This window comes from Natator depressus, chromosome 3 (assembly GCF_965152275.1).
Source record: "Natator depressus isolate rNatDep1 chromosome 3, rNatDep2.hap1, whole genome shotgun sequence".
In the NCBI taxonomy this organism is placed as follows: domain Eukaryota; kingdom Metazoa; phylum Chordata; order Testudines; family Cheloniidae; genus Natator; species Natator depressus.
Window position 1 is genome coordinate 191,055,018 of NC_134236.1, and position 14,258 is coordinate 191,069,275.

A 14,258-nucleotide genomic window follows, 5' to 3' on the forward strand; every position below is an offset into this window, starting at 1 on the left:
ATTCATGCTGTTACCACGATTGAGGTTCCATGCTTTGATGACTTTCAAATGAGATTGTTATGAGACAGACTTCTGTTGGATCTGTTTCAAGCACATACAGAAATATTAGCTTGAACCTTTACTTGCAATAGGGCTTTCACAGTAAATTAATCCCTTTCTTACATTGTTACTGCACAGAGGCTGCTATTTACATTCCATAGAAGATTGTACTGTTAAATTTCAAAATAATGCAGCAAGTTGGTTCTGGCTATTGGACAATCCTATTTTCTTGACTACTGTCTGCTCTTTGCATTGTGAAAGGTGTTTCGTAAAGATAAGTTGCATTATGTAAATCTATGTTATGAATGGGTTAGAAAAGATACAAATAAGAAAAGGAAGATGTGCCATTTATGTATAAACGTTGGTCTGGAAATTGCAGAGAAGGGAGTTGTTCGAAGAATTATGGCTGAGATAAAACTACAGGGTAAAATCCTGGCCCCATTAAAGTCAATGGCAAAACTCCCACTGACTCCAATGGAGCCAGTACTCCGAATAATGGATAAAAACAAAAAGTAATAAGTAGGTAACTGAATTTGCTACAAATTGAATAACAGAGGCCGATAAAATAAGAAGTTGAAGAGAGAATACAAATGAAAAAGGGCTGGAACCCTTAGAGTAATGGGAAACATTGACAAAGTTAAGCATAATATGGGATTATACTTAAATTGCAAAGTGTAAGGACCACATTTTCAAAAGAGCTTTGCACCAAACCATTGCCATTTAAACATCCAAATAAGTAGCCAGATTTTCAAAAGGTTGTATCTCCTACTTTGGCACTTAAAGTGGTCATTTTTCCAAATGCTAGATTCTGAGCATATCTGAAAATCTGGCCATTTCAATTAGGCTCCTAAAATTTGTCCCTATATAGAGGGAGAGATACACCTTAATCGTATTATTCAGATCAAGATCCAGAGTAGGCCGGTTACTCAATGAGGGGGGAAAGACAATAACAAAAAATGTGGAAATGGCAGCAGTGCTTAATGACTTCTTTGTTTTGGTTTTCACCAAGAAGGTTGGTGGCAATTGGATGTCTCACTTAGTGAATACCAGTGAAAATGAGGTAGGATCAGAGTCTAAAATAGGGAAAGAACAAGTTAAAAATTACTTAGACAAGTTAGATGTCTTCAAATCACCAGGGCCTCATGAAATGCAGCCTAGAATAGTTAAGGAGCTGACTGAGGAGATATCTGAGCCATTAGCACTTATCTTTGAAAAGTCATGGAAGATGGGAGACATTCCAGAAGACTGGAAAAGGGCAAATATAGTGCCCATCTATAAAAAGGGAAATAAGGACAACCTGGGGAATTACGTCCAGTCAGCTTAACTTCTGTACCCGGAAAGATAATGGAGCAAATAATTAAGCAATCAATTTGCAAATACCTAGAAGATAATAAGGTGATAAATAGCAGTCAGCATGGCTTTTTCAAGAACAAATCATGTCAAACCAACCTGATAGCTTTCTTTGACAGGGTAACAAGCCTTGTGGACAGGGGGGAAGCGGTAGATGTGGTATATCTTGATTTTAGTAAGGCTTTTGCTACTGTCTTGCATGACCTTCTCATAAACAAACTAGAGAAATACAACCTAGATGGAGCTACTGTAAGGTGGGTGCATAACTGGTTGGAAAATTATTCACAGAGAGTAGTTATCAGTGGTTCACAGTCATGGTGGAAGGGCATAATGAGTGGGGTCCCACAAGGATTGGTTCTGGGTCTGGTTCTGTTCAATATCTTCATCAATTATTTAGATAATGGCATAGAGAGTCCACTTATCAAGTTTGAGGATGATAACAAACTGGGAGGGGTTGCAAGTGCTTTGGAGGATAGGATTAAAATTCAGAATGATCTGGAAAAACTGGAGAAATGGTCTGAAGTAAATAGGATGAAAGTCAATAAGGATAAATGCAAAGTACCCCACTTAGGAAGGAACAATCAGTTGCACACATACAAAATGGAAAATGACTGCCTAAGAAGGAGTACTGCGGAAAGAGATCTGGGGATGCATTAGCAGGAGTATTGTAAGCAAGATACAAGAAGTAATTCTTCCACTCTACTCCATGCTGATTAGGCCTCAACTGGAGTATTGTGTCCAGTTCTGGGCACCACATTTCAGGAAAGATGTGGACAAATTGGAGAAAGTCCAGAGAAGAGCAACAATAATGATTAAAGGTCTAGAAAAAATTACCTATGAGGGAAGATTGAAAAAAAATGGTTAGTCTGGAGAAGAGAAGACTGAGAGGGAACATGAGAACAGTTTTCAAGTACATAAAAGGTTGTTACAAGGAGGAGGGAGAAAAATTGTTCTTCTTAACCTCCGAGGATAGGACAAGAAGTAATGGGTTTAAATTGCAGCGAAGGTGGTTTAGGTTGGACATTAGGAAAAACTTCCTAACTGTCAGAGTGGTTAAGCACTGGAATAAATTGCCTAGGGAGGTTGTGGAATCTCCATCACTGGGGATTTTTAAGAGCAGGTTGGACAAACACCTGTCAAGATAATAGTTAGTCTAGCCTTGAGTGCAGGGGACTGGACTAGATGACCTCTCGAGGTCCCTTCCAGTTCTATCATTCTAGGTCTCCAAAATCAGGCGTTTGGATCTGGGATTTTGGAAAGCTAACTATAGAGAAAGGATCAAATGTAAATGTCAGATCTGGATCAGGGTGCTTGGATCTGAATTTTGAAACAGGGCCATATGAATTTATTTACAGTAAAATTGAATGATATTTAGTAGTTTGACAGGAGAGTTGTAGATTGTTCCAACAGATTTAACATTGGATAATGCTTAGAAATGGAGCTAAAAATGCGGGGGAAAGAACGGTTTCAGAGTAACAGCTGTGTTAGTCTGTATTCGCAAAAAGAAAAGGAGTACTTGTGGCACCTTAGAGACTAACCAATTTATTTGAGCATGAGCTTTCGTGAGCTACAGCATCCGATGAAGTGAGCTGTAGCTCACGAAAGCTCATGCTCAAATAAATTGGTTAGTCTCTAAGGTGCCACAAGTACTCCTTTTCTTTTTGGGGGAAAGAACTAAATTCTGAAGTGTTGAACTCTAATTAATAGAAACTTTTCTACTCTACCTTTGTATAAAAGACCGGAGAATAGAATCTGCTCTACAGTGCCACTGTGTAAGGGTATGGGGAAGAAAAAATATTCTGCTGTTCCAGATGAACAGAAACTATTCTAATAGGGGTTGAGAGTGTTTTGCTCAATTCTAATTTCCTTCTTTTTGTGTGTTGTGATTAAATATGAAGATGGGGAAGGTACATCAGAGGAAAAGAACAATTATTCAGGAACTTGAGGTAGAAAACCATACAAAGACAACTATGTAAAAGTGGGGACTAGGTAAATTGGCTGACATGGGGCATTTGCAATAGAATTCAGCACCTTTTGCCTCTATATCCCCAGTCTCAGTCTAGCTTAGATCAACAGTGACTGAAAATACATACTGTGGCACAGCTGTTAAGCAATCTATAGGATATGAGTTTGGCAGTCATGGTCCAAAATCACAGAGTACCAGAAAGCATTACCCGCAGGTGACACTAACTAGCAGTTATCTCAACAGAGAATGAACAGCCTAGTGAAGGTGCACTAGTGGGCATCCCCTTGCCAGGGCTACCCCTACACCTCCCCACATTATAGAATGGAGTGGGAACTTTCTGCTGCAGTCCTGTTCTGCTAGGAGGTGTGTAACAAGTGAAGCCATGTGGCTGGTAATGTCAAAATCAGTTCTGAGGCCAGTGCAACACACTGTGATGTGATGATCACTTCCTCCACCCCCATGGGGAGAGCCTTTACAAGACCTAGGCACCACTTAAATCCTACAAAATAGGGCTCATGCCTTGTGATGATTCACTCCTTAGGGGTGAATTTCAACCCTGGAGAACAAATTGTGAAAGAAGACATTGCTCTGTGGGATCCCTAGGTAACAAAATATGAACCAGTTCCTAGCCCAGTCAGAAGAAAACCTTTAATCTTTAATTCTAAACAATAAACATTTTGTTTAAAAAACCAAACTGACTTTTATGGTGTATTAAAGCAGGCTCAAAACTGGTCAATAGTCCTGTAGAAGGGTCTTCCCCCAGCAGTGCCATACATGATGATTTTAGCAAGATGGGCAGCTCTAGAAGGCTAGTCTCAGTTGCAGTCTCAAACTTCTTTGTCAAATTGATTTCATAGTCCATTGTTTGTGAGAAGTGCTTCTCATTCACAACTGCTAGGTTGAGCAAAGTGAGTGCAATTTTCTTGTGTGACCCTGAAATGATGAATGAGGAGGAAGAAAATAGGAAACAGAGGAAAAGAATTTGGAAGAAAATGCTCTGTGGCAGGTTATTAAATTATTTTCGGTCACCTTGACCTTCTCATCTTTATACAGTGCAGCTCAGTTCATCTCCCCATGCTTTGTTGTCCAGTTATAAACCTCAGAAAGGTTGAATGCACAAGAGCTAATGATGTTGTAATACTTATTGCCATTTTTCTCTAACCAGTGATGTCAGCAATCCTCACTGTGTGCCACTCTGCTGTTATTGACCTACCTCGCCCTTAGATGCTCCAGTCCCCGTTCAGAAGCAGTCAAAGAGTGGTATGTATGACCCATCGGTAAGTGGATGTGATGTAAATGCCTCACAGGCCCAGCGGTACCACAATATGAAAGGGCAGACACCGAGCAATGTGTCTACACTCAGGGTTCAGGAGTCCCGAGTGAGTCTTAGATGCTCCTGGTCGTCTTCAGTGTCAGTAAACTTTCCCCAAAAGACCCCTCCGGTGCCCGCTTCTGCCACTTGCTGCAAAGCCATACAAAGCGACAATTCCCTACTTAGCTAGCTATAGCCTCCCTCCTTATTTCCAGTGCAAGGTCACAAGCCCCAGTACTAACGGCCCCATACAACTCTGGGCAGCAGGGATACTAGGTCCAGCTCCGGTTTGTCCTTCCAGGTGATCCCTCCCTGGCACAGTGCTCCTCCTGGCTTCTGTCCTGGGGCGTTCCTTGTCAGCTACTCTGTCCTTCCTGATCTTAGGGCAAGTTCTTAGATTCTTCACTGTGTGAGGGCCTGCTTGCTGTAGCCCTTCTGTCTGGAGCGCCAGACACACGTGCCCTGTCGCTCTTCCTCTCTCCTTGCCCCTGGAACAATCAGCACTTCCTCTGCCTCAGGACAAGGTTTTAAAGGGGCCATGCTCTTTTAACCCCAAAGGGGTTAAAAAAAGTAAGGCCTGCTCCTGGAAACTGTCTGCATGTTAGTAAGTCTCGCTGAATTCAGTGGGACTATTCCTATGTGCAAGTGTTTACAGAACTGTGTCGTAAGTGATCTACGTAGGCCACAGTTCTGCAGACTTGCACACAGGAGCAGTATGGTGTATCATCACCTATTATACAGCTATAGCCCTGTTTTAATAAACAGTATGTAAGCAGTGTGTTCTTTTGTACACTGCTAATAGTAACAATGGCCCAGATTCAGCAAACCACATAAGCAAAGTTCAAGAGACTGGGTGAAATCCAGACCCCCGGTGGGAGTTAGTTTTGCCATTGTCTTCACTGGGATCAAGATTTCACAGTTAACTTTAAGCAGAAGTTATTGCAGCTCAGTGAAGTCAATGAATACTGTGCTAAATCTGGGTCTTACGGTATGTCTACTCTGCAATTAAACACCTGTGGCTGGCCCATGTCAGCTGACTTGGGCTCACGGGGCTCAGGCTAAGGGGCTGTTTAACTGTGGTGTAGATTTTAGGGCTTGGGCTGGAACCCAAGCTCTAGAACTCTTCCCTTGTGGGGTCCCAGAGCCCAGGCTCCAGCCTGACCCCAAATGTCTACACTGCAATTAAACAGCTCCTTAGCCTGAGCCTGAGCCAGCTGACAGAGGACAGCCTTATGTGTTTAATTGTAGTGTAGACATACCCTTAGAGTGTAAGCTCTTTGGAGCCAGTCAATCTTCTATGAGCATGTACAGCACAAGGGTACCATAATCTTGATTGGGACTTCTGGGCACTACTTGCAGCCCCATTGCTTCCTCTAGAAAAGTCAGCAATATATTTATACCTGTTCTACTCACTGCTTTGTATTAGTTTTCTATAAAATTTCTAGGATGAAATAAAAAATACAGCTGGGATTGTACTGAGAACTTACTGTAAGTTCTTTATGGTTAAATATGTAGCCCAAAGCTTAATACAACACAGCAAAAGTTAGATAAAATCTGATTGAGTTTACAGCTTTAAAAGAAAAGGGCAGATCCCACACCGTTTCCCAGGTAAATGTTAGTGGCAGCATATCTTTATTTGAAAGTTATGAAGTACCACTTCCTACTTTACAGCAGCCACCTTCTACCTGGACTTCCACAGAGCCCTATTTAGCTTTACTTGAAAGTTTAAAAATAAACTTTTTTTGGCTGGGTGAAGGGTTCAAATCTGTAACCCGGAGCTCAGAAAGTACCTGTTCAAAATACCAGAGCAATGAAAGGAATGTCACAGTAACAGAGTGACGGTTCTGGGTGTGAAACCCAGACCTTTGCACAGAGCCAGCACTCTGTAAGTCCCACTTTGGCTCCCCAAATACAGCATAAGTGGGATTTCAGAGGCGCGAAGGCCTTTTGTGCCCTATGCCTTCACAGCCCAGGGAGAGGATGGGTTAAGTGGTTTTAAGCCATCGTTGTGCCCCCCAGCTCCTGGGCTGCTGAACGGCCCCTGGCAAAACATACTGCCCTGGAGCATGTCTAAGTTACAGTAGCCTCCCCAGGCTGACCTAAGTGCCTCAGTGCCATCCAGAGGAGGTCTTCAGGAGGCAGCCTGATGGGCATCTTCCAGAGATGCTTCCTCCAACTAGTCTGAGTCTTTTACAGTTCCTTTACACCATTCCAGCCCCTTTAAAGAGACTAGTGCAGTATGTGGCAGAGAGGATCTCACTCTCCCATAACTATTAATCAGGGACTTTGGGTATGTGTACACTACAAAATTATGTCCACCTAAGTTACATTGACATACAGCCACCACAGTAATTAAATTGGTTTTGTGTGTCCACACAGAACTTCTTATGTCAGCGGTGTACATGCTCACTACCAGCATCTGCACTGATGCAGAGAGCAGTGCACCGTGGGTAGCTATCCCACTGTGCAACTTGCCACCTTCTAGGGTGTTTTGGGAAGCGTTTGCAATGCCTTATGGGGGGCAAATGAGTCATTTAGGGGTGACTGGGAACATGATTTCAATGTCCCATAATGCAGTTTTCTCTATCCCATAATGTTTTGCACCGCTTTTCAAAAGCTCTGCAAACCCACACGTCCACTATCCCTGTGAGAAGCATCAATCCTGCACAGCTCTGCACTATTGTGATGAGTGTTGTAAGCATGGGGCGCGTGATCCTGCAGTATTTGCAGTTTACCACTGGGGATGTTCAAATTCCAATAGTGATCCTAGGAGACACAGCCTACCCCTAACTCATGAAGCCGTACACCGGCCTCCTCAACACAGCAAGGAGCATTTCAACTGCAGGCTCAACAGGTGCAGAATGACAACTGAATGTGCCTTTGGCCATTTGAAAGGCCGCTGGTGCTGTCTGCTCATGAGATTTGACCTCATTGAAAAAAATTTCTCAATGGCTATAGCTGCCTGCTGTGTGCTTCATAATATCTGTGAAGCAAAGGGGGAAAAGTTTCTGCCTTGGTGGAGGAGGAGTGGCTGTCTGCTGATTTTGAGCAGCCAGATACCAGGGCTATAAGAAGAGCTCAACACAGAGATATTCAGCTCAGAGAGGCTTTGGAAGACAATTCTAATAGTGAGCCACAGTAATATGTGTTGCTTTAATGTGCTCTGTCTTGCATTGCTTTTTTGCACCCTGGTATGAACCTTATAAGGAGTGCCATGTGTGTATTAATATAACATTGCAACTGCACCTATTATTGTTCTCTGTGAATGATGTCAGCCCCAGCCATCGTAAGTTGTGAACTAATAAAGATGAATTAAGTTTCCATAAATGGTCTTTTAGTTCAAACCCAGGCAAACAGACACATTTATAACTGAATGAAACTTTATAAATACAGGGGAAAGAACCTCTGAAGAGGAAAGAACAGTCATTTCCATTTCACAAACACATACACCGACCCTGTCTCTCACAGGAAGTATATATGCAGTTGTGAACATCCGTACTCTCCCGCACAGGGTAGAGTGGTAGGGCTAGTGCAGCGGCCCCGGACCCCACATGGAATGTGGAGGAGTGGGAGTGTAGGGAGGTCCTGGAATGCAGTTCTCTATGGGCTGTGAAGTGATGTGAGAACTGGAAGATCAACAGGAGACTCCAACATGCCTGTTTGCTGCTTGAGAAGTGCTAGCATCTCCTGCTGCATGTCTCTCTTCTTTACCTGCACCTTTCTCTTCTCTGCTCTATCCCTGGCCATGCTGTCTATGAGGGTAATCCTCCAAGCCCTGTCTTTGGTATAAAAAGGAGCAGAGGCTTGCAGGATCCCCTGGAACATATCATCCCATGTCCTCTTCCTTCTCCTCCTTATCTGGCTGAGCAACTCTGCTGGTGTGGACAGAGAGACCCTCAAGACCACATTTCCAGCGCAAAAGATACATAGTACCTCTGTGCATTGTGGGTGTATTCACAAGATAAATGGAAACTAGGTGTACATAACTCATCCCCCTGAGCCACACAATTTGCAAGTAGTACATTCTCACTTCTTCTTGGGATTGAGAGAGCATTGCGGCAGTCCCAGTGATGGTGTGGGAGCAAGTTGGGGAACAATAAGAAGGGGGAGGTAGCTCACGGCCATGAGTGTATGCGTATAGGGCAATTGAACTGAATATTGGCACCATTTTCCAGCCCGTGGTGATTTTAGCTAACATGTCACTCCTGAGGGTAACAAAAGCTGAAAGGGAACAGCTCCTGCAGGTGTTCAGTTGCAGACTGAGGCCGCATACTGCTAGCCTGTGATCTGCAATGGTGCTTGCTGAAGTAATTGCTGAATGGCATGTGAAAACATCCTACTGAGGTGGAAGAAATCAGGCAACCCTCCCTAGAAACCTTCAGCAGAGGATTTCAGACTACCTCCCGGAAAATTTCCTTGAGATCTCTATGGAAGATTCACAGGACTTCCTGGTGCATATAAACAAACTGTTCTGCGGGACCCCCTTTGCCTAACTGTACAGGTGAATGAGAAGCAGATAACTCTACCTCTCTTGTTTTTTTCACTACCTTTTCTAGCATAAATAAAATAGAGTAAATCAACAGATGTGTTCCTGCAATTTCAAAGCAAACTACATATTTACCAGAGGTTCCTTCCCCTGGTAAGTTGGACTTTAGGGACTGGCTGGACTGCCCAGGAGTCAAAATCAGATCCTGGCTTGCCATACCACTGGATCCTCTGGTCGCTTGCCTCCCGTACTCCTCTTCCTCCTCATCATTGTTCACTGCAGGGCCCTGTAACTCCTGCTCCCCCAAAGTATCCACAGGGCTGTTGGGGAGAGGGGGTTGGGTCTCTGCCAAGGATGGTATGCAGCTCTTTGTAAAAGCGGCATGTCTGGGGCTCCACACCAGAGTGGCTGTTAGCCCCCCTTGCCTTCTGGTATGCCTGCCTCAGCTCCTTGGCTTTCACACAGCACTGCTGCGTGTCCTTCTTGTAGCCCTTCTCCACCAAGCCCCGAGTGATCTACTCATAAATATTGACATTTCTACAGCTGGATCAGAGCTGTACCTGCACATCCTCTTCTCTCAACAAACCCAGGAGATCCAATACCTCCTGTGTACTCCAGGCAAGAGTGTGTCTGCAGCGTGTAGTCGACTTGGCCACCTGGGCAGTAGCTAGACATGTTCGCGAGTTGCTAGGTGAGCTCTCCATGCCGGGAAAACAGAAAATGGAATTTCAAAAGTTTGCATGGCTTTAATAGGGAGAGGTGTGTACCTGGCCACTGGGCAGCAGAGTTCAAAATAGTGACCAGAGTGGTCAAGGTGGGGCATTGTGGGACATTTCCTGGAGACCACCAAAGTCAACGTAACACAGTGTCTACACTGGCACTGCATCAACCTAAGCCCTACACTTCTCGCAGAGGTGGTGTTAAGTCCACTTAGCGGGCGAGTTATGTCAGAGGAAGTGACATTTTAGTGTAGAAGCTTACACAGTTAGGTCAATGTAAGCTGCCTTATGTTGCCCTAACTCTGTAGTGTAGACCAAGCATGAGACCCAGCATTTGATTTTCACTTTCCTGCTTGATTTTTAAACCATCAATAGCGTTGCTATCTAATGAGCAACGAAATATTGCTTAATATTGGCAATGCTCAACTCCTCTTCTGCATTCTAAATAAGGTAATATGACAGTTTCAAAGGATTCAGCTTTTACACACACACACACACACACACACCCCTACTTAGACTTGGCAATGTTAATCTGTATACAGAGGAAGATCAGTGTAAGCTCAAGAGAGAAAAGGGCCAGATCCTAAGCTGATAAAAACTGTCATAGCTCCATTGAGGTAATGTTTTTAGTTACTGGGGATAAACAGATTTACACCAACTGAGGATCTGGACCAAAGGAAAATAAATATTTGGATCCTGCCTAGATTTGAGATCCTATATAATTTTATTTAAGAGATTAAAGCAAAGAATTAATCAGAAGAATGACCTTTCTAATATAAAGCTCCAGACAGTTCCTTGTGCAGTAATTAATCTTTCTTTGAGTTCACTAAGGTTCATGTGTACTATTTTATGTAAGGACGTTTTATGTCTTATTCCATTGTACATTATAACTTTGCTTTATTTCTCCCTATATTTGTTCACACACATGGCGTTGACATTTGACAACAGAAAGTTGTAATGCTTTGTGGCAAAATATGGCAAAGTACAGTGTGTCTAATTTCATTGTGCCTTATTTTGTTGCATTCTTTCAGGACAGTAATAACAGCAAACTGTCTTATGGCTTTTGACTTATTACACTGAGTATTATAATTAAGGCCCAGTGAAATATTTTACTTGAAATTATAAACGTGTGTGTGTGTGTGTGTGTGTGCGTGTGTGTGTGTGTGTGAGAGAGAGAGAGAGAGAAAGGGGAAAAAAAATTCCTGCAATACTTTTGGAAGATCTTATTGTATTTATGTTTATATATCATTGAGGACCAGGGATCGTCAATGGCACTGGAACGCTTTTTATAGTGGGGTGCTGAAAGCCAGCAAAACTATTCCCAAACTTTTTACCTCGTCCGTCCTCCCCCCGCCCCAGAGCTGAGGTTGGGAGTAGGGCCATGTCTCCAGGAGTGGGGGACAAGGACAGGGATAAGGGGGCCAAGGCTGGGAGCAGGCGCAGGGCCAGTACTGGAGCCCTGCCTACAGGTCCAGCAGCCAGGACCTCGCATGCGGGGTTGGCAACCAGGACCCTGTGTGCAGGGCCAGGTGCAGGGCCAGCAATCATGATGTGGGACCCTATGTGTGTGGCCAGGAGCGGGGCTGGCAGCTGGGACCCCGCCCACAGCCCGGAGCGGGGCTGGCATCTGGCACCCCGCATAAAACCTGCACCTATGGGGATTGTATGTAATTCCATGGGGGTGGGGGGATCACAGCCCTTCAGGAACAAGGAACAGGTGCAGGAGGGGTGATTAGGCAAATTCACTCAAGCTGTAACACTGCTCAAGATGTAGCACCACCAGATGATGTGTATCTACTTGTTCAAACTGGACTCTCCAGGATCAACAGACAAAGAAAGGACTTGGAGATAACTATCCTCAGTTAAACTGATTCAGGATCTTTTTTCAGAGCCAGCAAACAGACAGGTTTCAGAGTAGCAGCCGTGTTAGTCTGTATTCGCAAAAAGAAAAGGAGTACTTGTGGCACCTTAGAGACTAACCAATTTATTTGAGCATAAGCTTTCGTGAGCTACAGCTCACTTCATTGGTTAGTCTCTAAGGTGCCACAAGTACTCCTTTTCTTTTAGCAAACAGACAGGCCTTTCTGTTGAATGAGGGACCCTAATCCTTAGGGAAATGTTGGAAGGACTGACACCTGCCAGAGGCTGATGTTGGCGTTGGGGTGACCTCTGGTAAGCTTTCTGCCGGCGTGAAGGTTCTTTTAGTGTTTTTAATATGTTTTCTCTGAAATGCTTTCCCCTTAAGAATAAATGTGCTTGCTTATAAAGAGCTACGTGGTAACTTACAGCAGCTGTTCAGTGTGCAGTTGATAGCCTTTGGAGAGAGAGCAAAGCACAGGTGTTAGCCTGTTCAGACAGTTTGGCTTGCTGGGAATAACACAGTTTAGGCAGGAAACTGCACAGCCTGGAAAAGCCCCAGTTAGGAGGGGAAGAGATGCAGGTCTCTGCCCAAAAGAGGTTATGGCTGAGGTGCTGAGAGCCGAGAGTGGGTGCCCTTGCTGGAGCATAGAGGGGAAATACAGGTGCGGTTGCCCTGAACTGTAACTTCTTGTAAGAGATTAGACTCTGTCTTATAGCGCCCTCTTCTGGCTGGAACCCAACTTGCTCTTACTGAGCCAGCGCCCTCCATGGGAGAATTCTACCTGGAACCTTCTCACTGAGTCCAGGAAGGTAACTTCCAGCAGAGTCAGTTGTTGTGGTTTCTTTTTCTTTTATTTCAAGTCTCCTCAACAAGCAGGATCAAAACTTCCCCAAGTCTCTCCCTCACTCCCCCATATGTTCCTCAACCCAAAGTTCCTGGTTCTTACCTCAGAGCCTTTTGATAATAGAACTTCCCCACAGTCTCCTTTCTGTCCATTTTTGTTTGTGGAAGCAGTTCCTCCCAGCAGTCGCTCCAGCCTCTGGCAGGTACTACAGCTATTCCTCTTTATTTCCTGCTCCTCCTTTTATGAGTCAGATGGTTAAGCTGTAGGTCTTTTCCCAGGTGCAACAGGTGGGGCTAATCACCCAGCCAGCCAGCTGCTGGCCTCTGGCCTCAGTCGAATGGTGTCCCTTATACCTTCACACATGTGAATTGGCTGACTTTCCACAAAAACGCAAAACTTATCACATTAATGAACACCTTGTCACAGTCACATTTTCAAACCCAAGGAGTGAGTTTCTTTTTCCATTTATTACTCTCCCCCAATGTGGTATCAGTAGACAGTAGCTCAAGTTCTCTTCCTTTCCTGTGTCTTGGTGACGGAGGACTTGAAAGGCTCAGCAGAATCATAGGAGAATCAAGGCTGCCACCAGTTGCATGAAGGCTGCCTTGTACTTTTCAGTTATTGAACAGCTTCCATAGAATCATAGAATATCAGGGTTGGAAGGGACCTCAGGAGGTCATCTAGTCCCCAACCCCCTGCTCAAAGCAGGACCAATCCCCAATTAAATCATCCCAGCCAGGGCTTTGTCAAGCCTGACCTTAAAAACCTCACAGGAAGGAGATTCCACCACCTCTCTAGGTAACACATTCCAGTGCTTCACCACCCTCCTAGTGAAAAAGTTTTTCCTAATATCCAACCTAAACCTCCCCCACTGCAACTTGAGACCATTGCTCCTTGTTCTGTCATCTGCTCCCACTGAGAACAGTCTAGATCCATCCTCTTTGGAACCCCCTTTCAGGTAGTTGAAAGCAGCTATCAAATCCCCCCTCATTCTTCTCTTCTGCAGACTAAACAATCCCAGTTCCCTCAGCCTCTCCTCATAAGTCATGTGCTCTAGCCTCCTAATCATTTTATTGCCCTCTGCTGGACTCTTTCCAATTTTTCCACATCCTTCTTGTAGTGTGGGGCCCAAAACTGGACACAGTACTCCAGATGAGGCCTCACCAATGTCGAATAGAGGGGAATAATCACATCCCTCGATCTGCTGGCAATGCCCCTACTTATACACAGGGCCGTCTCTACAGTTTTGGCCGCCCCAAGCAGTGAAAAAACCTGCCGCCATGGACAGCAAAGGGGAGAAGCTGCCGCCGATTTGCTGCCGCGGTGGGAGGCACCAAGAAGCTGCCGCGGAATTGCTGCCGCAGCCAGAGGAACAGCCACCCCTTTCAAACTGCCGCCCCAAGCACCTGCTTGGAATGCTGGTGCCTGGAGCCGCTCCTGCTTTTATAGCCCAATATGCCATTAGCCTTCTTGGCAACAAGGGCACACTGTTGACTCATAACAAGGGCACACTCCTGCTGCAGGGCTACTTGACTGCAAGCTGGGGGAACACCTGCTGAAGGAGCTATTCTGCTATTGCTGTGTCCCAGCAATGCTTAGCTCTCAACTCAATACCATGTCCCATGTCTAGGAAATTGGTTAGGAAGGTCTTAGTTTTGATAGGTCTTTCGAGGGTCCCCTC